This window comes from Pan troglodytes, chromosome 17 (assembly GCF_028858775.2).
Source record: "Pan troglodytes isolate AG18354 chromosome 17, NHGRI_mPanTro3-v2.0_pri, whole genome shotgun sequence".
Taxonomy (NCBI): domain Eukaryota; kingdom Metazoa; phylum Chordata; class Mammalia; order Primates; family Hominidae; genus Pan; species Pan troglodytes.
The window spans coordinates 83,677,148-83,702,960 of NC_072415.2; the positions used below are offsets into that span (position 1 = coordinate 83,677,148).

At 37.3% G+C, this 25,813-nt stretch overlaps 1 long non-coding RNA gene across 1 annotated transcript in view; it reads right to left on the reverse strand.

Moving 5' to 3' along the window:
• The window catches only part of LOC129137891 (uncharacterized), a 223,338-nt gene that overhangs the window by 168,509 nt on the left and 29,016 nt on the right, over positions 1-25,813 (reverse strand). Inside the window, exons 2-3 of the long non-coding RNA XR_008540756.2 lie at positions 25,159-25,289; positions 19,140-19,963 (exon numbers count right to left, since the gene is read on the reverse strand). This is a non-coding gene — a long non-coding RNA (uncharacterized LOC129137891). The remainder of the gene's footprint in view (positions 1-19,139; positions 19,964-25,158; positions 25,290-25,813) is intronic.

Consider the following 25,813-nt stretch of genomic DNA (forward strand, 5'->3'; position numbering starts at 1 on the left):
AACTCATCATTTTTTATGGCTGCATAGTATTCCATGGTGTATATGTGCCATATTTTCTTAATCCAGTCTATCATTGTTGGATATTTGGGTTGGTTCCAAGTCTTTGCTATTGTGAATAATGCCTCAATAAACATACGTGTGCATGTGTCTTTATAGCAGCATGATTTATCGTCCTTTGGGTATATACCCAGTAATGGGATGGCTGGGTCAAATGGTATTTCTAGTTCTAGATCCCTGAGGAATCGCCACACTGACTTCCACAATGGTTGAACTAGTTTACAGTCCCACCAACAGTGTAAAAGTGTTCCTATTTCTCCACATCCTCTCCAGCACCTGTTGTTTCCTGACTTTTTAATGATCGCCATTCTAACTGGTGTGAGATGGTATCTCATTGTGGTTTTGATTTGCATTTCTCTGATGGCCAGTGATGGTGAGCATTTTTTCATGTGTCTTTTGGCTGCATAAATGTCTTCTTTTGAGAAGTGTCTGTTCATATCCTTTGCCCACTTTTTGATGGGGTTGTTTGTTTTTTTCTTGTAAATTTGTTTGAGTTCATTGTAGATTCTGGATATTAGCCCTTTGTCAGATGAGTAGGTTGTGAAAATTTTCTCCCATTTTGTAGGTTGCCTGTTCACTCTGATGGTAGTTTCTCTTGCTGTGCAGAAGCTCTTTAGTTTAATTAGATCCCATTTGTTAATTTTGGCTTTTGTTGCCATTGCTTTTGGTGTTTTAGACATGAAGTCCTTGCCCATGCCTATGTCCTGAATGGTAATGCCTAGGTTTTCTTCTAGGGTTTTTATGGTTTTAGGTCTAACGTTTAAGTCTTTAATCCATCTTGAATTAATTTTTGTAATTGATAGACCGCTAGCAAGACTAATAAAGAAAAAAAGAGAGAAGAATCAAATAGATGCAGTAAAAAATGATAAAGGGGATATCACCACCAATCCCACAGAAATACAAACTACAATCAGAGAATACTACAAACACCTCTACGCAAATAAACTAGAAAATCTAGAAGAAATGGATAAATTCCTCGACACACACACCCTCCCAAGACTAAACCAGGAAGAAGTTGAATCTCTGAATAGACCAATAACAGGAGCTGAAATTGTGGCAATAATCAATAGCTTACCAACAAAAAAGAGTCCAGGACCAGACGGATTCACAGCTGAATTCTACCAGATGTACAAGGAGGAACTGGTACCATTCCTTCTGAAAATATCCCAATGAATAGAAAAAGAGGGAATCCTCCCTAACTCATTTTATGAGGCCAGCATCATCCTGATACCAAAGCCAGGCAGAGACACAACAACAAAAGAGAATTTTAGATCAATATCCTTGATGAACACTGATGCAAAAATCCTCAATAAAATACTGGCAAACCGAATCCAGCAGCACATCAAAAAGCTTATCCACCATGATCAAGTGGGCTTCATCCCTGGGATGCAAGGCTGGTTCAATATATGCAAATCAATAAATGTAATCCGGCATATAAACAGAACCAAAGACAAAAACCACATGATTATCTCAACAGATGCAGAAAAGGCCTTTGACAAAATTCAACAACTCTTCATGCTAAAAACTCTCAATAAATTAGGTATTGATAGGACGTATCTCAAAATAATAGGAGCTATCTATGACAAACCCACAGCCAATATCATACTGAATGGGCAAAAACTGGAAGCATTCCCTTTGAAAACTGGCACAAGACAGGGATGCCCTCTCTCACCACTCCTATTCAACATAGTGTTGGAAGTTCTGGCCAGGGCAATTAGGCAGGAGAAGGAAATAAAGGGTATTCAATTAGGAAAAGAGGAAGTCAAATTGTCCCTGTTTGCAGACGACATGATTGTATATCTAGAAAATCCCATTGTCTCAGCCCAAAATCTCCTTAAGCTGATAAGCAACTTCAGCAAAGTCTCAGGACAGAAAATCAATGTACAAAAATCACAAGCATTCTTACACACCAATAACAGACAAACAGAGAGCCAAATCATGAGTGAACTCCCATTCACAATTGCTTCAAAGAGAATAAAATACCTAGGAATCCAACTAACAAGGGATGTGAAGGACCTCTTCAAGGAGAACTACAAACCACTGCTCAATGAAATAAAAGAGGATGCAAACAAATGGAAGAACATTCCATGCTCATGGGTAGGAAGAATCAATATCGTGAAGATGGCCATACTGCCCAAGGTAATTTGTAGATTCAATGCCATCCCCATCAAGCTACCAATGACTTTCTTCACAGAATTGGAAAAAACTACTTTAAAGTTCATATGGAACCAAAAAAGAGCCCGCATCGCCAAGTCAATCCTAAGCCAAAAGAACAAAGCTGGAGGCATCACACTACCTGACTTCAAACTATACTACAAGGCTACAGTAACCAAAACAGCATGGTACTGGTACCAAAACAGAGATATAGATCAATGGAACAGAACAGAGCCCTCAGAAATAACGCCGCATATCTACAACTATCTGATCTTTGACAAACCTGAGAAAAACAAGCAATGGGGAAAGGATTCCCTATTTAATAAATGGTGCTGGGAAAACTGGCTAGCCATATGTACAAAGCTGAAACTGGATCCCTTCCTTACACCTTATACAAAAATTAATTCAAGATGGATTAAAGACTTAAACGTTAGAAATTTCTACATACAAGGCCATATCATCTGCAAATGTAGACACATTTACGTCTTTCTTTACAGTCACTATTCTGTTTGTTTCTTTTTCTTGCATAGACTAAAAACTCTAATAAAATTTTGAATAGAAATGTGGGCATCTTTCTTCTTTCCCAACCTCAGGGTGAGACCATTCAGCCTTTCACCATTATGAATAACGTTAGCTATAAGTTTGGGGCAGATGGTTTTTATAACTTGAGAAACTTTCTATTTTTATTGTCTTTGAGAGTTTTTATCAGGAAAAGAGATTGAATTTTGTCACATGATGTTTCTGGACCTTGGTGCTATGTGATGAGACTGCATCTTACTTAAACTTTGGCAGTAGCTGACTTCCTCTGAGACCACCGCAGCAGGGGAAGAGGAGATATCATCTCATGGTTTCCAGGTTTCCCGCTCTGTCTCTGTTGACTCCCAGGTTGGGTGGGGTGGGGGAGGCTCCTTGTTACTGCTGGGTGGGGATGTGATTTTCAGCTTCCCTCTAGGCCTCACCTGACACTTCCTCTGCTGGGAAGGGTGGGAGTACCTTGTGGTGCTCCCCTATTGCCTCCAGTGGCACCATGGAAGGAGAGCCCTGGCCCCCAGCCACACTTCTGTGTACCAGCCTGGAGGGGTTGGGGTGCTTTGTTACAGTCTCAGAACGTCTTGATTCCCCACTCAGCATTGGCTGGTATGGACAGGTGGGGCTGTGATGTTTGACTGGATTAGAGCAGTTATTGTATAAAGTTTTCTGTTGTGTTAGGACGTCTCTTTCCAGATCCTTTTATTGACAGAGTCTGGCTTTGAAGAGGCTTTTTTAAATCAATTAATTTATTTTTACCATGCTCACTGACATCTCAAGGTTGCCAGCTGCTTCAGCCCCAACTTGGCATAAAAAAGGCAAAAAGAAAAGCCAAGGAACTCACCTTGCGCTATTTCTCAAGATCTCCTGCCAGCCTGCCTTCTCTTCACCTTTTACAATTTTCTCATGTTTGTTTTACAGATGATGTTCAGGGATTTTAGTTATGCTTAGTGGGAGGAGTAAAGAAAAGTACAAATTTTAAAAAGTACATCTACTTCCTATATAACATTTTCTACTTATGAAATAATTGTTTTATCTTAGTAAGATTTCTGGTCTTAAAGTTATATTTTGAGATACTAACTTAAAGTGCCCAGGTCTCTTACGGTTACTGTGTACTTGGTGTATCTTTTCCATCCTTTGTGTTCAACCTATTTTTGTCCTTGCATCTAATGTGAGTTGCTTGTAAATGTATCCATCATACAGTTGGACCTGGCTTTTTATTTGGTTTGACAATCTCTGTCCTTTGAATGAAAGGTGTAGTCTATTCACATTTACTATAATTATTAATGTTGCTGGGTTTATATCTGAAATTTTGCTATTTGTTTCTTTACGTCTGATATCTTTTTTCATTCCTCTGCCCTCATTTGCTGTCATTTTTGTGCAAAATAAATACTTTTTAGTAGGCCATTTTAAATGCACTGTTGGGGTCTTTTAAGCTACTTCTTGTGTTATTTTCTTAATGGTTGCTCAAGGGGTTATCATATATATCTTAGATTATTACAATCTATTTCAGATAATTACTTAATTTTGGTAAAATGCTGCAGGTTTGCTCCAATATGGTTTTATTTTCTACCCTTTCCTGTGTCCAATTATTATCACTTATATCATATAAATACTTGTTATAAACCCCCAAATACTCTTAATGTTATTGTTTTAAAAATTATTTTTCATTTTATTTATTTATTTATTTATTTATTTATTTTTTGAGACGCAGTTTCACTCTTGTTGCCCAGGCTGGAGTGCAATGGCGTGATCTCGGCTCACTGCAACCTCGGCCTCCCAGGTTCAAGTGATTCTCCTGCCTCAGCCCACCGAGGAGCTGGGATTACAGGCATGCGCCACCATGCCCAGCTAATTTTGTATTTTTTAGTAGAGACGGGGTTTCTCCATGTTGGTCAGGCTGGTCTCAAACTCCCGACCTCAGGTGATCCGCCCGCCGTGGCCTCCCAAAGTGCTAGGATTACAGGTGTGAAAAAAAATTTAATTAAAAAAAAGGAGAAATTACACATTCACAAACCCACATGCACATGTATACATGTATTTTCAGTTGTCCTCATACACAGTAGTTGTGTTCCATAATATCACTGCAAACAATCAATTAGTGAATACTGAACTGTTACTTCTAGGGAAAATTATGATTATGTTTCTGTGAAACTCTGGTCCCAACACTTTAGGCAACCAATCAATATTTGATCTTGTTTTATGTGTGTTTCTGTTTAAACACACCTTATTTAATATACTGTATATTGTTGATTCATTAAGATTGAACTTATAGCCAATGACACTATAACTCATACATGAATGAAGCTGATGTAATATATGTATTTTCTCTGTAAGGCATACCACAGCCTTCTTATACATAGGAATGCTAGACAGTACTTCATCACTATGCTTGAGGGCCATTGTCAGCAACAAAATCACCAAGAAAAGGACAAAAATATGGTACTCAGTAGACCATAAAAAGGATACTTGTTTATGGTATTACAGTGAAATAAAGTAGAATATTGCCTTGGCCTGAACTCTGGTGAAGACTGTGTGCATTGAATGACTTTGATTTTGTACTGCTCTGTGTATGTCTATGAATGACCACAAAAGCCCTGAGTATTGATTTTGGGGTTGTAAATAAATTTTAGTGAGTATGTGAATTCACGAATACAGAATCCATAAAACCTTAGGATTCATACACACACACACAATATTTCCTATTTAAATACATACTTTTCAATGGTGATCTTCATTACTTTCTGTGTATCTGAGATACTATCTAGTGTTATTGATGTTTCCTTTCATCCTGTATCTCCTTCATCAAATACCTTTATGCACTTTTACTTATGTCATTATGAAACTCCTATTATGTACATGTTGACACACAAAATGTTGTCTTGTAGGTCTGAGTGTTTATTTGTCTTTAATCATTTTTTCTCTGTTCTTCAGATTGGACTATTTCCAATGATCTTCAAGGGAAGGTATTTTTTTTTTCTACCATCCCAAGTTGCTGTTGAGCCTCCCTTGTGATTTTTTAACTTTAATTGTATTTTTCAACTCTAGAGCTTCTATTTATTTCTTTTTTATAGTTTCTCCTTTTCTGTTGAGAGTTCACATTTATTGATTTCATATTTACTTTTTATTGATTATCATATTTTATTTAACATTTAATTATAGTTTCTTTTAATTTGTACATAGTTGTACTAGTAAATGCTTGCCTGATTTTCAGCACATCTCAAATATTTTTGTTGAAAGCTCAACGTTTTACTTAATACACAATACTCAATATTTATCTTTATGTTTCTGAGATTTGTGGACTTTTTTCCCTCTTCTTTTTTTCCTCTGTGGAATCTATCTCCCTTGCTCCCTTGAGTATGTGGCTACTGAGGACTATGTTAATGTTTTTCAATCTTTATTTTCTTACCTTAGCTTCCTAGTGATTGTTTCTATATATCATAATTTATAGCTCAGCCAATGATTTGGGCACACGCTGTGCTCAAACACTTCTAACTATAAGGATTACACCCTTTGCTTACCAATCTGTGTGGAGGGCATAGAGTGGATTCAAGGTTCAATGATTTTTCAAGTCTCCCTTGGCTTTTATTTTTCACCTGGCCCTCTCCTGTCAAGCACATTCACTTGTGATGTATAAAGAGCCTAATTGGCCCTTCCACAGCTCTCTCATTTCCAGAATCTTCCACATTCTATTTTTGGGTAGTGTATCATTTACCCCAACAGATACTACAATCTCAGGCTAGCAAAGTGGTGGGTTTTCCCTGCTTGTTTTCAGTGGTATTACCCATTTTCTAGTTAACAGTGCTGCAAAGTTTATTTCCTTGCTCCAAACTGAGTCAGCTCCCTTTGCCTGCAAAGCTGCTGCTTTTCTGGCTGAACTTATGCTGGTAAAACTTTTTTTCACTTACTGATTTGTGGAGAAGGGGGAAACAATCCCAGGCAGAAAGACAATAGACTACTGCTGTTCTTACTCAAATCTCTACCGTGGATATTTTTTCAAGAAGAAAGATGATCAATTTGTTGTCTGTCTTTAGTCAATTTACAGAGCCCTGAAATTGTTGTATTAGACAATTGTATATGATTTTGTCCTTTTTTGTGTAAAGAGAATTAACCTACCACTTTATCCCTTGACAGCCAGAAGTCTCTCCCTCAATCATTATATAACATAAATTTTACATACGTGGGAAACAAGGTTAGAGAAAGAAGTAATTTAACAGATTTGGGCTGGAATTTTACTTCTCCTAGTTCTCTGTGCTGTGTTCATTTCACCAAAGCTTGCTGCCATCTCAAAATGGTGTATTATCCTGTTTTCCCCCTCAACTTACTAGAAAGGCTGATTTATTTTATGTGTTCCAGTGACCACAAATTTATATTTCTAAAAAGTAAGAAATATACCATAGCATACCATACTAGGGTCTTAAAATCAAAAATAAATACTTTCTTTAGAGTAATTGGGTGATTTTTCTTTAAAAATAAACATATAAAAACAGCACATGAAGCATTTTATCGTCTAATTCAATATTTTGCCTTGGATTGGCTGCTTTTCCAAAAGAATACTGATTTCTCAATGTCATTTTTTTCTAGTTTCTCAGCTGCAGACTTCAAGTATTGCATTAGGTGCTGACTACCTAGTAATAATCCGCTTGATAGCATCTGTGGTTCACACTGGAATTGTATCCAGAATCGGACATTATTTCTTTACCTGATTTAAGCAAAAATAAGCCTAGCTAGGTTTCATGCATTGTGTATCGGTATAAATAAATAATACACCTTCTCAATGAACCTCTTCTTACTTATCAGGCAGCCAGATAAACAGAAAAAGGCGCCATGACCCCAGCTGATATGTCAATCTCCTTATTTATACGTGGAGAGGAAATAAATTGTACTCCTTTCAACAGTCAATGTCAAATTTGATCAGTTCCGACTGCAGCTAAGCACTGAATATCAGATAACTTCTCTAACTGAATATTTATATTAGAAGAGGTTACCTGAGCAGATGAACGTTATACATAGTAAAAATGTATATATTGTATTTGGGTGGGGAAAATATAGGACTCATTTTTATTTCAAACTAAGAACATTTTGATTCTTTTGGGTTGTTTGGGTATTATAACATTCATTACAATCACTGTGTTCTATATTCAGGGTGAGTTACAAATGACGAGCTTTTTGCATCTCCTTTTGTGAGAAAATGAGGTCTATTTCCCTATCCCTTGACTGTGGGCTGGCCCTGTGACAAGCAGAACGTAGCATGAGTGATATTGTGTGACTGACAAGCATTGGACACAAAAGGTCTTCCAGTTTATAATTTCACCCTCTGTTAATGCTGTCTGCCATTGTGTGAACAAGTCCAGGCTGGGTTCCATGAAGATGACACACCAAGTAGAAAAACAGGCCTCTTAGGGGAGACATTCCATCAGTCTCAGCCATTTCAGATAACAGCGTTAGGCCCCAAGTGTCAGTGACACCCTCCAGAAGCAGCTACACCTCCTTTAGACCCTAACTGACCCCAGTGAGCCTGGGCCACTCTGCAGGGAGCAGGAAATAGATCCTCTTGAGCCCAGACTAATTGTCAACTAAGAACTGTGAGCAACAAAATGCTAGTGGTTTTGGGTCAGGTTTTGGAGTCATTTATCCCACAGAAATGGATAACTAATATGATTTTTTCTTAGAATAAATTCAAACACGCTTGTCAAATGCTTTGAACATTCAAACAAATACACACACACACACACACTCCTACTACAGCCACCACAAGAAACAACAACAATAACTTAAAATTTAACCATGATTCATGCTTATAATGTGTAGTCAACATCCCTTAGTTCAGATTCAAAACTTAGAAATTTAGGTGTCAGAAATTTAGAGTAACAAGTAACAACCTTCTAAAAAATGACTGGGATGCACTTAAATTCTCTTTAAAATGAGTCAAATATCTCCTAAGCAGATATATTAAAGGGGATAACTTTGTATAATAAAAAGGCCTCAGGCCTTGAAGTAAAATAAACCCAGCTGAGACACCAGCATTGCCACTCACTAGCTTTGAGAGCTTGCTTCTACTAGGCCTGCTACTTAATATCCCTATCTCCTTATTTGTCAAAATGAAGATAATGTACCTACTTCAGAGGGTTAGTGTAAGATGTAAAGATGTGATATACAGAATATACCTAACACTGTATCACACGCTAGTAAATATTACTTTCCTTCCCTGACCCTGATATTTACCCATAGGGCTGAGAAAATATTGGAAACTCTCTCAACATAATCCATTGTAAGTACACACTTCAAAGAGCTGAGGAAAGAAGGTATTTATATAAAATGTGTAAATGAATATAAAACATAATATAGAGATACATACATGTAAATAAATTAAAAACATAAAATATGTAAACCTATAAAATGTACAAATGAATATTGATTATATGATAGCTCGCAACTTTTTAGCAATACCTGGAAATAATGAATATATTAGACTAATGAAAGTGTTTACTGTTAAAAACAGCTCAGGAACAGCAGATGGTATGGCTATAATTTGGATCCTAATCCAAGGCCTGCTCAAATCACAGCAGGAATCAGGTAAACTGATCAAGATTTTCCCTAAGACACACAAGGGGAATGGAGAATAAGAAAATCCCACAGCACACTAACAAGTTCCATACCAGCTGATATATCTGTCTGTGCTTCTAATTTGTGTTCTTTCCTTTGCCAAATTTCAGGTATCTCTTGGGCATTTGTCTAAGGAAAAAGCAGTACCCCCTGTGTTGAAGGTGAGTTCTTCAGTGTAATGAGACTGCTTTGAAAACCAAACACCTGGGAAGAATGAGGAGTACGTGTCTGAACGATGCCAAGATGCCTCCTTGACACCACGCTCTGTATTTCTAGGCAGTTGTGCCAATCAATTGTTCTTGAATATTTTTCACTAATTTTAAAATCTAGATGCTTATCTATTTTATAGAATTAAGGAAACATGAAGGTCTGGATTTTTTATAAAAATTTACATTTATACAAGGGGACTCAAATTACATAGAAATGCTCAGCATACAATTTTGCAGAGGATCAAAATGGCAGAGGTCTTCCAGTGTTATATTTTTATAATACATTTCTCAGGAATTTTAATAAACATCATTAATAATCTGCAAAAAAACTGCAGTCAAAAATCCATTGAATAAACTTTATATAAAAAGTACATTACAGAAATGAGATTTTTACAAATATTTAACAGCCCTTCTTACTTCAACACTAAACTCTGCAAATTATTCTTAGCTTTTAAAATGTTTTCACATATACTCTAGACATATAGCCAGACATTCATGTTAATTTATGCATATGGTAAAATGCAAAAAATACTAATAAGCATGAAAATTGCCATGAAGATAAATGGGAAATATATTTTATAATGGGAATGTAGATGTATCACAAGTTGATAAATGTGTTACCTATTTAAATATCCAGTTTGAGCACAGAAAGGCTCACATAGATATTGCACAATTTACATATTAAAACAATTTATCTCCCCAAAATATTGGTGTGTACTTTATAAATTATCATTTACAAAGAAAGTATATATTCTTCCCTGCTAAATTATCAATATATTCACAGCAAATGCTTTATAAGTAGTCAGATAGTCAGTTATTTCATCTTAATCATTGATACCCCTTTTTACTATTCTTGTTGCCTTTAAAACCACAAAGAAGATTAAGTACAGCTTCCTGCATTCCTTTCATGGGAATATTATGTTTTAGAGTCTGTTCACTGGTTAGGAATCCAGATAATAGCATTTGAAGCACAATCAAAAAAAGTATATAGCTGTTTATTTGTAGCTCTAATAAAACATCTGCCTGCTCTTTTTAAATTAGTAATTTCCTACTTAATGTACAGTTCATACAATATTTTAGACACATTTAAACTTAAAAGTAAATACCAATGCAGCATCACTGTTTTAAGATGCTTGATAAGTATGTTGCAGATTTTTATTTTAAATGCATGTCAGTTTATGCCTCCAGGCTACGTAAAGAAAAGATATTGAATTTCTTATAGTTGAAGAGTGGAAGAAAGAAAATATCCAACTTTTCTTTGCCCACCTTGGATGTGGTTTCTATTATTGTTTCTCTCTCTCTCAGATATTCCCAGTAAATCTTAATTTTCTTTCTTTGCCAATGAAACCCCTCCTTTGTAAATTTCAAAATAACTGGAAGAAAAATTTGGAATGTTCTCAATACAAAGAAATAATAAATGTTTGAGGGGGATGGATATTCCAACTACCCTATTTGATCACTACACTTTTTTTGTTTGTTTTGTTTTTGAGATAGAGTCTCACTCTGTCACCTAGGCTGGAGTGCAGTGGTGCCATCTTGGATCTTGGTTCACTGCAACCTCTGCCTCCCAGATTCAAGCATTTCTCCTGCCTCAGCCTCCAAGTAGTTTGGACTACAGGCACATGCAACCAGATCACTACACATTTTAGGAATGTAACAAATTATTACGTGTACCCCAAAAGTACAACATTACATATAGAGTAAAAATTATTTAAATAGCAAAATCGATGTGACTGGTCCAGTGTCTGTATCTCCTAGGCATGATGATCTCCAAAGTGTGCAGGTGAGTTATATAGTTCAGAGCAAAACTCTCAAGGTGACCCACTGAGATACAGGGAGGAAATATTAAGCCTCTACTCATTTCATCTGAAGCGTAAGGTACCCAGGAAGCTTCACTACTACATGAAGCACAGTTTGACTGGGGCACATCCGCTTGGTTCATGTGTCATCTGGGCTCAGACCGCTCCTGGTGCAGCATGTCCCAAGGGAAGAATGCGAGTGCCCACGGCAAGGGGCTGCTCACTGGCTCTGTTGCTGCACTTGTCTGTTTCCTTAAAGTTTACAGTTTAGGTGCATCCATGTAAGAGGATTTAAGAGGTTGTGCAATTTAATTTCAGCCAACTCAATCCCTACAAAGCAATTATTAGTTATAGAAGATTCCTGAAAAGGAATCATAAAAGGTAAGACTAAAAGATTTCTGAAAAGAAACCATAAAACGTAAGGCTAAAAGTGGATGCCCAGGCAGGGCTGATAGATCTTCCACCAGGAGGGACACATGCAGCTCACAGACCAGAGCCTACTCCCACCAATATGGTATCTATTCCAAAATCTGGGCACTGTTTGGATTGGTTATTAGAGATGTTATGACGTAAAAAAGACAGAACTTGATCCACTACAGTTAATGAGAAACTTCATCAGCTTCACATTAAACTAAGTGGCAATCTTGTCTTCATCAGATCTGCCACAGAATCAACCAAACACTTATTATCACTAATAGAAACATGGATTTACGCCCAAGATTATAAACAGTAATAGAGCCCTAAGTGTATATTATGCTGTGAGTTACTATTGTCGTATGATTGTAGGAATCACCACATTTATCACACAGAGCCTGTGCTGTGATTATTAAAAATGGGCACACGGAGCATGAAGACAATTATCTATGATTTTTTGGCAATGCTTACAAAATTTTGTTAAATCTTTATGTTAAATATCTACAAGTGCCATTTGTGGTTTGCTAACATTATTATCATCCTATATTCATATCACTTGTAAATATTTTTAAATGTATAATCAAAAGGAACATATGATTTTTTTTTTTTTTTTTGAGACGGAGTCTTGCTCTGTCACCAGGCTGGAGTGCAGTGATGCAATCTCAGCTCACTGCAACCTCTGTCTCCCGGGTTCAAGCAATTCCCCTGCCTCAGCCTCTCAAGTAGCTGGGACTACAGGCACATGCCACCATGCCCAGTTAATTTTTTCTATTTTAGTAGAGACGGGGTTTGACCATATTGACCAAGACAGTCTCGATCTCCTGACCTTGTGATCCACCTGCCTCAGCCTCCCAAAGTGCTGGGATTACAGGCGTGAGTCCCCGTGCCCAGTCAGAACTTAGGATTCTTTTAAAATATTTGGAACACTGTTCTATGCCATTGATGAGGAAACAACTTTGATGTAAACAAGGTGACCTTGTTAAGAATTAAGATTCCTGGCCTACCCTTAGAGAATTCTGGTACAAATCATCAGACGATCCCATTCTGAGAAACGTTTTTATTGAACAAACTCCTAATTTGTCCCTTTCTTTCTCTCCTAGTTACAGCATCTTTGTTTTCAAGAAGAATTCAAAAGAAAAATGCATCTAGTGGTGCATTATTCCAACGGCTGTTGCCATTTTTCTACTGGAAGTCACAGAAGTAAGGAAGGGGTATGATAAAGAAAGGCATGCTGGCAGAGACCTAACCAGGGTGATTGGAATGGAAGAAACACAAACAATTTGGCTTCCCCAAACCGTGCTCTCTGAAGGAAACTCTCACCATTACAGGAGCAGATGGCTTTTCCCATGGCTCCCATCACTCTGTAGATGTAAAACTTGGTTGAGAATCTCATGACTAGATAACAATCATTTTCAAATGGTAGAAAGCCAGCATACACAGGAGCGTGCACAATAATTCAAAGTCATATTTGGTTCTGACTGCTTTCCTTTGGAAGATTGCTTTTTTCCATGTGTATTAGAAAATACTTAAATATGAGGGTTGTTTTTATTTTTTTAAAGATAATATTTAGTTTTAAAAGGTTAATTGATGGCCATTACTGGGACATCGAAGAGTCCTGCTCCATTTTATGCCACCTGTCTCTGCCAAAATGGCAATGGCCTTGGGCAATTATGTGAAATCATAGAGTTTCATGTTGAAATTGAAAAATAATTTATAGATTTGAAAAATATACTTACGGCGTTTAGTCCAACTAGGAAACTAAATTTAGAATCAATTGCACAGCCAATTGAAATAAAGCAGGATTATAAAACATAAGCTATTATGATAAAAAAAAAGGCTAACGTTTGCTCAACTCAGTTTTATTGTATAATCATTTTCTGGCATCAGACTTCCCAGAAAAGGCTGCATGAGCTGGGCAAGTCACTGGGCCTTGGTTTGCTTATTTTTATGTTGAGAATAATAATAAAACACTCAACCCACAAAATTGTTGTAAAGATAAAAATGAAGTCGTGTTTATGAAAGTATTCTGAAGTATGTATGTTTAAAGCCCTACAGAAATATTACTTTTACATATACATAAAATGAGAAGATTGAAATTTTTTACATTTAAAAAATAATTTTGAATGCTATAGATCTGTTATAGCTCTATTACAGAAATCATTGAACTTAAAATTAAGAGACTTGCATATTAATAACCAACATACATTTTGCTAACTATGGAATTCTATGTAATTAACATTCTTAGAGTTCTCATTTATAAATATTTCCTTCCTAAGTTACAAATATATAATTGGCAGTAAACCTTATTATACGTTATTCAAATTTCTTGAAGTTCTCCAATGCTCCTCATTATTTTTAAAATTATTCTTTAAAAAACACTGGGGAAACTCTCCAGGACATTAGAGTGGGTGAAGACTTCTTGAGCAATACCCCACAGGCACGAGCAACCAAAGCAAAAAGGACAAATGGTATGACATCAAGTTAAAAGGTTTCATGAAAAAATGCTCACCATCACTGGCCATCAGAGAAATGCAAATCAAAACCACAATGAGATACCATCTCACACCAGTTAGAATGGCAATCATTAAAAAGTCAGGAAACAACAGGTGCTGGAGAGGATGTGGAGAAATAGGAACACTTTTACACTGTTGGTGGGACTGTAAACTAGTTCAACCCTTGTGGAAGTCAGTGTGGCGATTCCTCAGGGATCTAGAACTAGAAATACCATTTGACCCAGGCATCCCATTACTGGGTATATACCCAAAGGATTATAAATCATGCTGCTATAAAGACACATGAACAAGTATGTTTATTGCGGCACTATTCACAATAGCAAAGACTTGGAACCAACCCAAATGTCCAACAACGATAGACTGGATTAAGAAAATGTGGCACATATACACCATGGAATACTATGCAGCCATAAAAAATGAAGACTTCATGTCCTTTATAGGGACATGGATGAAACTGGAAACCATCATTCTCAGCAAACTATCGCAAGGACAAAAAACCAAACAACACATGTTCTCACTCATAGGTGGGAATTGAACAATGAGAACACATGGACACAGGAAGGGGAACATCACACTCCGGGGACTGTTGTGGGGTGGGGGGAGGGGGGAGGGATAGCATTAGGAGATATACCTAATGCTAAATGACGAGTTAATGGGTGCAGCACACCAGCATGGTACATGTATACATATGTAACAAACCTGCACATTGTGCACATGTACCCTAAAACTTAAAGTATAATAATAATAAAATAAATAAAAAAGGTTTCTGCACAGCAAATGAAAAAATCCACAAAGTGAAGAGACAATCCACAGAATGGATGAAAATGTTTGCAAACTATCCATCTGACAAGGGATTAATAGCCAGAATATATAAGGAGCTCAAACAGCTCTATAGGAAAAAATTGAATAATATGATTGAAAAATGGGCAAAAATCTGAATAGACACTTCTCAAAAGAAGACATACAAATGGCCAACAGGTGTAGGAAAAGGTGTTCAATGTCACTGATCATCAGAGAAATATAAATCGAAATGACAGTGAGATATCATCTCACCCCAGTTAAAATGGCTTTTATCCAAAAGTCAGGCAATAACAAATGCTGAAGAGGATGTGGAGAAATGGAGAAAAGGAAACCCTGGTACACTTTTGTTGGGAATGTAAATTTTTACAACCACTATGGAGAACAGTTTGGAGGTTTCTCAAGAAAAACTAAAAATAGAGCTAGCATATGATCCAGTGATCCCTCTCCTAGGTATACACTCAAAAGAAACAAAATCAGTATATCGAAGAGATGTCTACACTCCCACATTTATTGCAGCGCTATTCACAATAGCCAAGATTTGGAAGCAACCTGAATGTCCATCAATAGATGAATGGATAAAGAAAATGTAGTACTTATATACATAATGGATTACTATTCAGCCATAAAAATAAATGAGATCCTGTCATTTGCAACAACGTGGATGAAACTGGAGGTCATTATGTTAAGTGAAATAAGCCAGGCACAGAGAGACAAACATCACAAGTTCTCACTTATTTGTGGGATCTAAAAATCAAAACAATTAAATTCTTGGAGACAGAAAGTAGAGGGATGGTTGCCAGAGGCTGGAAAGGGTTGTCAGGAAGGTGGAGGTGGTAGTAATGGGTACCAAAAAGATAGAAAAATAAGACCTAATATATGCTAGCACAACAGGTGCTAGTAAAAAATAATTTCATTATTTTTATATTTTGTTAAAATAATTTAATTATTTTAAAATATGTGATGAAATTATTTTTATTTTGTATAGTAAAAAATAATCTCATTATACATTTTAAAATAATGAAGACTATAATTGGATTGTTTTTAACACAAAGGATAAATGCTCGAGGTGATGGATACCCCATTTACCCTGTTGTCACTACTATGCATTGTGTGACAGTATCAAAATATCTCATGAAATCCTATAAATATATGCAGCTACTATGGACCCAAAATTTTTTAAAAAATAAAACTCATGTAACCCATAAATATGTACACCTACTATAAAAAAAAGAAATAAGAAAATTAAATAATTATTTAAATGTTACATTTAAAGAATGTAACATTTTTACATTGCTTTCATACATTGTTTCATACATTTCCTACATTGCTTTCATAATTGCATTAAGAAGCTTTATCCCAAGAACATGAATAGATTAATGTATAATGAAAACATGAGATCTTTGATCAAGAATATTATTTTAACAAATGGTGATTATTTGCTCAGAGCAAAGGGTTCTTAAATTTATTCACACCCAGTTATGAAGATAAGGCTTTAAGGACACTGTGTCATGGCAAAATTTGCAACTTTTTTTGGCAGAGCAAATTTTGGATCTACCAACATTCTATCATACATTTTATATCTAAGTAACATCTAAGTCTAAGTCATCATAATTCCTCTGTGCATTCTTCTGTGTTCACCTGTTCTGCATCAGAAATTGCATGCATATTGCTCTCAGGGTTACTCCGAAATATGTGCTATAAAGATCAACACTGATGTCCCACAGTAACAGTAAGACACAACATGTGCACAGCACAGACACATGGGAGAGAGTAACTGGAATCTTTGTCAGCTCCACTGCTGAAGCACTTTTGTCTCTAGTTACTAAAGGAAGAAAGAGAATCATAGACAAGTTGTTTATCGTGAGACTGAAAAGGAAGCCACTACTAAGGAGTGTTAGAATCTAAAATGTGACTCATGGTTTTTACATTGCTTTCTCTTCCACCAAAAAAAAAAAAAAAAGTTATTTTGTAATCAGAATCCACCTTTTGTTTGATTTTGTGCATTCTTAGGCAATTCCATCTATTTCGTATATATTTAACTAATGCATTCATACCAGAGCTTTGTGTCTTTTTTTTGGTAATAGAATTTGTCTAGTAAAATATTTGGCTCTTGTTTAGAATATTTTATTTATAGTAAAGAAAAGCCTTGTGAGGGATTGTAGTACCATGTAATTCATAAACTGCATTAGCATTAGTTCAAAGAGAGAACTGCTACTTCAGAAGCCAATATTCCATGATGTTAAAATTAGTTTGTAGCATTTGGAGAAGAAACAAACATGTTACAAAACATTCTTATATCAAAAATAATGCATATCACAGTCAGCTCACTATACACAAGGTGGCGGAGACAAAAGTTAGGATCTTGGCGCCAAGATCCTAGGCGCCCCACAGGATTAAAGGGAAAATAAATCTTTAATTAAAGTGTCATTGGGGTTAATAATTTCTCTGTGTGGACCAATAACTAGAGAATGAAGAAATTCACCCCCCAAAAATTGAGTTGGACCTAATGGGCCATCCAAGAGGCAGCTGTGGAGCCCCTCTGCACATATCACACATCCTGTCTCTTAATCTCCAATACCCATCCATAGCTGCATATGATGGTTCACAGTGTAAGATGAAAGTGCATTAGTTGTCTGATGATTTACGATGACTTCCATTAACTAATTCAAAATAAATTGAAAACACCAAACAGTTAAATTGATACACTAAAGTAGATCATTGTTTCTGGGTCCAAAAGTTGAGTTAACATTTTTTTCCCTTGCCCAAATTATTCTGTGTTTATTTTCTCTAAACCCAGAACACGACTGCTCTGCATCTTTATTTTAGTTCTTCTTTTGCCATGAAAACTGAAATATGATGCCCATTGCTTCCTCCTGCTATTTCCCAATTGCTCTGAGCTAGATGTTGCGACCGGCCTTCAGGAAGCTGGCTTCCTGGTACACTTTTTCCCCATAAATCTGCCCAGACAATGTTCTTTCTCCATGCACTTTCCTGTCCCAACAATCCACACCTTAACACATGAGCTCAAAAACACACTATAAACCACCCCAAGGCTTCTCTTGTGTCACATTTGGAGCAGGTGTGTTCCATACACCTCTCTCAGCCATTGACATTACAGCGTCCATTTAGTACCATACTCAGACCCAACTCTGACATGCTGTCATTTCACATCTTTGTTCACCCAAAGATCTCCAAACCAGCTGTACTATTTAAATCATAAGACACTTTGAAGCTGAACAATATTCACAGTTTTTATCCTGTTTCCTTTATTGTTTCTACTGCACTTTTTTCTCCAATAGCCACTTCTTTCTTCTCTATGATCAAATCAATCAGGCACTTGGATGACATTCCTACAACTTCCATCACCTTTTCCTACCCAGGATGTGAATCACAGCAAAAAGTCCCTGAACATCATCCCAATACTTAAATTACTAATGCCTTCAAAGCTTTGTCTTTTTCTCCTTAAGACATTTTCAAAAGCAGATAAAAATTCCTCTCTCTTTCTGAATGACTCTACCCACTGAATTGTTTCTGATGACGGTGTTGTTTTACCTTCAGGTGCTCAGACACATGGGACAAATGATTACAGGTATTACCATGCTATTACTGTGCCTACTTTATACCAAGTAAGGCGTGCATTTACCCAGAGTCCCAGAGGCAACTACAAAGAAATGATAAAAATCCAGGCTCCTTGCCTCCCAGCTCTCTGACAGCCTTGTAGGAAGTGCTCTATTTGTTTCTACAAAAGGCACACACCTTATTTCATAAATAACTATAAAAATCAAAACGTTGGTGCTAGTAGTGGGAGTAGTGGGCAGATATAGGTTTCACTTGTCCTTTTTCTAAAATTACCATATTTGAGGACTTTATTTAAATAATTTCTGGGCCTCAGTATATTTTTCTGCAAGATAAGCAAGTCAGCTCAGATTGTCTCAAGAGACCTTTATGCAAACAGCCTATCTGTATATGTCTGGTTCCTTACATTTGCAGTCAAAATCTCAAGCAAGATCAGAACATTAGCAGCACAGATGGCCAGGGTTAGCCACGTCATGTCTTACCATTAAGCAGAGTGAAATCCACTGGTTCATATGGAAGTAGATCTCCATTATGTGGCCGTAGTGTCTTGCTTGACAAATGGAATGTGGTTCCAAATCACAGGACACATTTCCTGCATATCACTGGTCTTCAAGCCGGACTTCATCTTGAGTCACTGGGGGAGCTTTTACAGAATCCTGATACGTGGAATCTCATCCCAGTTCAATTCAGTAAGAATTTCTTATGTGTATTTTAGAAGGTTCACAGGTAATTTTTGTGGAGCCAAGGTTGGGAACCGGTGTCACATACTCTACAAGTATTCTGGAGTGAGGCTCACCCCAGTCTCCTCTGCTGCTGTGGACCAGCTCAGAGAAAAGCAAGTAAGTCTCCCTCACCTCCTGCCCATGGGCCAGTCCCTCACTTGGAGCCCACAGTGGACATCAGCAGCCCTGCTTGCTCTTTCATGTGGAGCTATGGAAACTAAGATCCTCTTATACGTCTTCCGAAAGCTCCAGGGCGTGCGGAGAGTAATGTCCCATCTTCTTCCCAGGTACAATGTTCCACGGCTCCTTTTCATCTTCCCCTTTTGGACTATACCAGTATTCCAGTATTCCAGACCTTTTAGAAGTCTCTAACCAGAAGCAGCTGCCAATTTATGGAAACACAAATGTCCCCACACTCCAGGAGACACATGCTCTTCTAGACATTTATGCCAAGGCAGACCTGTTAGCTCAGCAGCCTTCTCATAGAGCAAAAAGATGCCAGCCTCCCATTTTGGCAGGTGAACTTATATTCTCTAGGGTAATTCTCCTGGTGTGGTTCAAAATATTCTTTCTTCCCCCTAAAGCTAGGAGAGGAAAATGCATTCCTAAGCAAACTTCTCTCTGTATCTATTTATTTTTAATTGACAAATTTTATATATACATACATACACATTATATATTATATATAATATATAATATTTCTATTAAATATATATTTATCATGTACAGCATGTTGTTTGGAAATATGTATACATTATGAAATAGCTACATTGAGCTAATTAACATGTGTTACCTCACATGTATCATTTTTGTGGTGAGAACATGTAAAATCTATTATCTTGGTAATTTTTAAGAATGCAACACATTCTTATTAGCTATAATCACCATGTTGTACAAGAGATCTCTTGAACTTAGTCCTCCTAACTGAAATTTTGTACCCTTTGACCAACATCTCCTCACCCCTGGGGCCCCCAGCCCCTGATAATCTCCTTTCTACTCTCCACTCCAATGAGTTCAATGTTCAAGGAGTCCTAAGGCTCACTCAGCTCTCTCTCCTTCCCTCAAGTTCTCTGCCCATAAGGATGTGTTTGCAGTGCCTGTGGCTGCCTCTGAATGAGCTTTAAGGAGTAGCTGGCCCCATTTTTTTAGCTCTCTTAAGGATATAGGAGTACTAAATGCCTTCTATTTCTCCAGTTTTGATTCTAGATGCTAATTCTGAGGAAAGAGGAACACCGCCCTCAACATCCTGTTAAACATAAAGAGGTCTTTTATAAAACTGATGCTTTTCACTATAACATTGATTTTATTAGAGTTGCTGTAAAATCTTGCCTAAGACCTGCCCACCTTTGTGTTATTTTACACTACCGTAATCTAGAAAAGGAAGAGAATTTAGATGATAGTTCATGCCCTTATTTTAGAGGCATAAACTATCATCTAGTTCATGATACTTGATGAGATTCAAAACGGAGAAATAATTTGCCAAAATTATATAGTGGCAGAAATGGGAGCAGTACACAAATATGGATCTCCCAATGCAAGGCTCAGCACACTCCCCATAACACAGAATGAAGTGGTCTTAAGCCCATACATATCAGGAGAACTTTCTTGTAATCGGAGACAATAATGTTTTTATCAGATTCCAAATAATTTATGAGGCTTTGCTGGGTGTGTCTTCCAAGTTCTCTTAGGAAATGGTTACTTCTTATTTTGGAAAAAAGTACCATGTGTTAATGTTAAAAACAGACACAACTAATTGTAACTCATATGGCAGTCTTTACAATATCTGTCTGTTTTGATGTAGAAAAAAGAAGAAACAAAATTTCCCCTCTGAGTAAATTCTTTCATATATGTATAGAAGATTTGCCTGTATTCAAATATGTGTTTTGGTATTTTCTTTAGCTATGTCCATGAAAAAATCAGTATAATAACTTCTAATAATCAAGTAACATTAAACTTTTTCTACCTTTTGTCACTTAGTCTTATATAATTTGTACATTTAGAGCTAATCACTATTAAAACTTTTTATTTTAAACAAGAAATCTATCATGGTTTTGTAAGTCATATATCAACCTGTTTTCACCACAAAGTGTTGCAAAATAATTGACTATGTTAGCAAAAGTGTAAATCTGATAACAGCACTTCTTTTCAGGTAGAAATGCAGCAACCATATTGATTGCTTGTGTTTACATCACACGATGCTAAATTCAATACTTAGCACTCAAAGCAGGAACATCAGATGAGAGCAAAGGGGAATATATGGGCCAAGTTGCTTTCTCTTCCATGAAAGTCTCCCTTTTAAATGAATGACAGGATGTAACCTGCGGAACCAGATGGTCTTCCATTTCACAGAATTCTGCTCACCTTCCAAGCATTAGCAAGCAGGTGACAAAGCTGAGTATGATTTAAACCTTCATATTTAAGATGAAAAGAATGTCATCAGAAATATGGTGTGCAAAACATATGTGACATAAGTTTTAAAAAATAGACACCTGATGAGCATTATGTAAATATAAAAATAACTTTAAATATCCTCAGTTTAGTTTAAATAGTCATTGCAACAGTTGTTTTTTAAAATATCCCAATAGATGGGAAATGCAGAACCCTCTCTTCTTGGCAAAAGCTGATTTTGCAACAATTCTTTAAGGATAGAGTCCAGGATTTTAATTGTCTGTGTATCAGTTGGACATCTATCACTGTGAGGTCAGCAAAGGGCTCCTGGTTCTTTTAACGCATTGGCTTAATTTGGAAGGCAGTTCACATATGTTTTCTCTAAGGCATATTACAGGTTTAGCCTAGAGAGCCTATGTCTAATTACATTTACCAATGGAATTCAGTACTTTATTACAGTCAATATTTTATATTAAGAATAATATTTTTAATCATTAAAGTATTCTAAAGCATATTCATTCATCAAATCACGATTGAGCAACTTCCCTATTGGGCACTGTTTGATGATGATGGTATGTGAAGATGAATAAAATGTGGCCACCTGCCCTCAAGAAGCTTAGAATTTAGTGGTAAAAACAGAAACAGAGTGAGTGATACCACTGCTGAGGTGGAGTCCAAGGGTCATAGAGCTCAGAAATGAGAACTGTTCATATGAAGAATTAGGGGGCATGTGTCTGCACATACAGAAGTTCCTCTTTGTCTGTGGGGGGGTACGTTCCAAGACCCCCAGGGGATGCCTGAAACCACAGATAATATATCCAATATATACTGTGTTTTTTCCTGTACATATGTACCTATGGTCAAGTTTAATTTATTAAAGTAGACAAAGTAAGAGATTAACAACAATAACAATAAAATAGAATAATTATAGCAATATGTTGTAGAAAGAAAAACGTTATGTGAATGTGGTCTTCTCTCCCTCTCTCTCTCAATATGTTGCTGCACTGTACTTACTTATTTTTGGATGACAATTGACTGGGTAACTGAAACCACGGAAAGCTAAACGGCAGATAAGGGGAGACAATCCCCAAGAATTTCACCAGTTAAAGGACGGAAGTACGGGTTGGCACCCCAAGAAAAGGAGGTAGTTTCAAGTGGAGGTATTTGGGGGTTGAGTAGCTTCGGCATCGTTCTAGCAGAAAGTAAATTAAAAGAGAGAAACTGTAGCAGAAGAGGAAGGGCAGTGAGTACTGGATTTCCCAGAAGAGAAAGGGAGCAGAGGCCAAGGGGACCGCCTGAGGATACAAAGACTCATGCAGACACAGATAGGTGTGGGGATGGAGAGCAGGGCAGCTGCCGGAGGTTTACGCCACAGGCAAGAGACGAAAGCGGAGGTGGGAACGCTGTCCTAGGAAGGGGAAACAGATCCGGAGTGGGAGACAAGAAGAAAAGATGAAGGTGCAAAACAGTGACTTTCGGGAGTGGGTGAAAAAGGTCCCTGTGATGTGATGCAGGTCAGCAGCCCTGAGAGCTGACCTCATCTTGGAGAGCAAAGGAGAGAAAGTGACTGCTCATGTAAAAGCATCAGTTATGTCCCTTACAGCCTATCCAATGGACTTGCTTCATTCATTTCTTACTTGTCAGTAGTACTCAGCATTTTTGACTACTCCTGCTCTCTTGAAAGACTTCTTTCTTCCATGAAACCACATTCTCTTACCTAATTGCTCACTTCTCAGTCTGTCACTCCACTGTCCAATCTCTGAAATGTTAATGCTCCTTAAAGCCCGCCACTGAATGCTTTCTAAATCCACTCTTGTCCTGTGAGCTTTCATCCACTCCAGTAGCTTCCCGTTCCACCCAAACACAGATAACGCCCAAATGGGCAGCTCCTGGCGAACTCTGCTCCCAGTTATCCAACTAGCTACTTGATACCTCCCTTCGTGAATGTCTCACAGGAGTCTCAGATAAAGCACGTGCCCTTTCAGGTGTTTTTCTTAGCATCTGATTCTCTGCCAATCTTCTGTATCTCATTAAATTTTAATTTCATCAAACCTGTTGCTCATGGTAAAAACCTTGTAATTACCATTGGTTTGTTCTAATCCTTTTCTTCCTATATCCAAACTAGGTGATTATCAACTAAAATTCCAAAACGCATGATTACCCCTCCTTTTTTTTCTATGTCCACAGCTGTCACCCTATTCCACTTGGAATTCTATGGAAGCTGTAGTTTCCTGCAAGGGCTTTCTGAATTCCCCTCCTGACTTTCCTCATTTTAATTGAATTATACCTCTCCTCTGCTAGGGAAAACAGCCTTTACGTATAAGACCCCAGATCCTTAACTTGGCCTGCAACATCCTGTGAGACTCCAGCACCACTGCCTCAGGATCATCTCACAAAAACAGCCATGTCCTTACCTATTCTTTGGCCACGTCAGTCTTTTAAGTTCTTCAAAGGTGCCATATCATTTGTCTCTTCAGAGCCTTGCACTTTTGATCCTTCTCTCGGGAACACTCTTCCCTCTACCTGCCTGGCTCTCTCCTATGTATACTGCAGTTCCCAGCTCACGTTTTCTTCCTAAGGTGTATCTTTCCTAATATAAATTGTATATATGAAATCTTTCCTCTATGCTTGCTCTTACTATCTCTCATTTGTGTGATTTTATGTTTGTTTCCTCAACTAGGTTGTCAGGAATGCATCTGTTCTGCCTACTGTGCGAGCTCCAGTCCTGACACACAATTCCTGGCACGTGGTGGGTGCCCAGGAATATTTTAAAGAGGAAGAAAAGAAGTAGAGAGAGAGGAGGAGGAAAAAGCAGAGACGGGAAGAATATTTAGGGAATATTTTAGGGAAGATACGAAGCTTGGCTTCAATCAACTATGCAAAGCAAAACAAAACAAACAACAACAAACAAAGAAACAAACAAAACCAGAGCCTATTCCAAGGTGAGGGTCTAGGAGCCCTATATGAATCAAAGCTACAGAGAGGTTAACATAAGCAAAAGGAAAAATAAAAAATAAGGGGCTGCACAAAGACAAGAAGTAATTTCCCACATAAATTAGAGGTCTTTCATTACTCAGTAGACCTGATCATTCCACAGTCTTTCAGAATACCAGGGAAACATAGTGACACAGCAACCACAAATGAGAGTGTTGGGCTAATAATAACATGCATTATTGTATTTCTTCTGGTTTATAAGAAGCTAGGAAATATGATTTTGTTATGGTTCACTGGGGAGATATTACTAAGTCACCACCAGTTGGCATGGTGTGATTATAGAGACAGAACATGTCTGTTCATGACAAGTGAAGTGTGTGACCCAGGAAAACATTAGAATTTATTGGATTAGGACATTTCAGATGCTTTGAGTTGTCTGAGCCAAGGCTAAACCTACCTCCAGATTGATAGTTACATCCTGCAATCCATAATAAACCCAGACACCATCACCTCTTGGGATGAGGCTCCAGGTTTACCAGTCTTCTGATCTGACAGGTCATTAGAGATGGAATTCAAAAACCTTCTGGTCTAAAGACAGGAGGAAGGAAGAAAAAACAAGTGCATGTGAGTAAGGCTAATTAGAGGATTTAAACATGTGGAATTTTTCTTTCACCATGAAAACAATTAAAAAGCAAAATTGGACCCAGTGCGGATAAAAAGAGTTAACTGTACTTAGCTTAACATTTACATTTCTCAAAAGATAAAATGTGAGATTCCTCACTTGATCCTTCTGTTTTTTCCATCACGTGGACTGTGTTCTCTGACATGATTTCATTCCTTATTGACTCTCCCAGGGGAGAGCTTCCACCCATAGTGACAGCTGTGGAGAAGGGGCTGTCACTCTCCATCGTAGCATTTAGCTATTAATACAGACACATCTACATTTTCTCCCATTTAAAGAGAGCCTGAAAATCAGGTAAAGGCTGACATTTCAAGAAGATGTGTTATCCAAAATAAAAATCTGATTCTCTCAGACTCACATTATTAGATCGAGTTGGTGATGGCCATTCCTGTTATCGTGATTGAGGGAAATACTCAGGTGGAATTTGGCA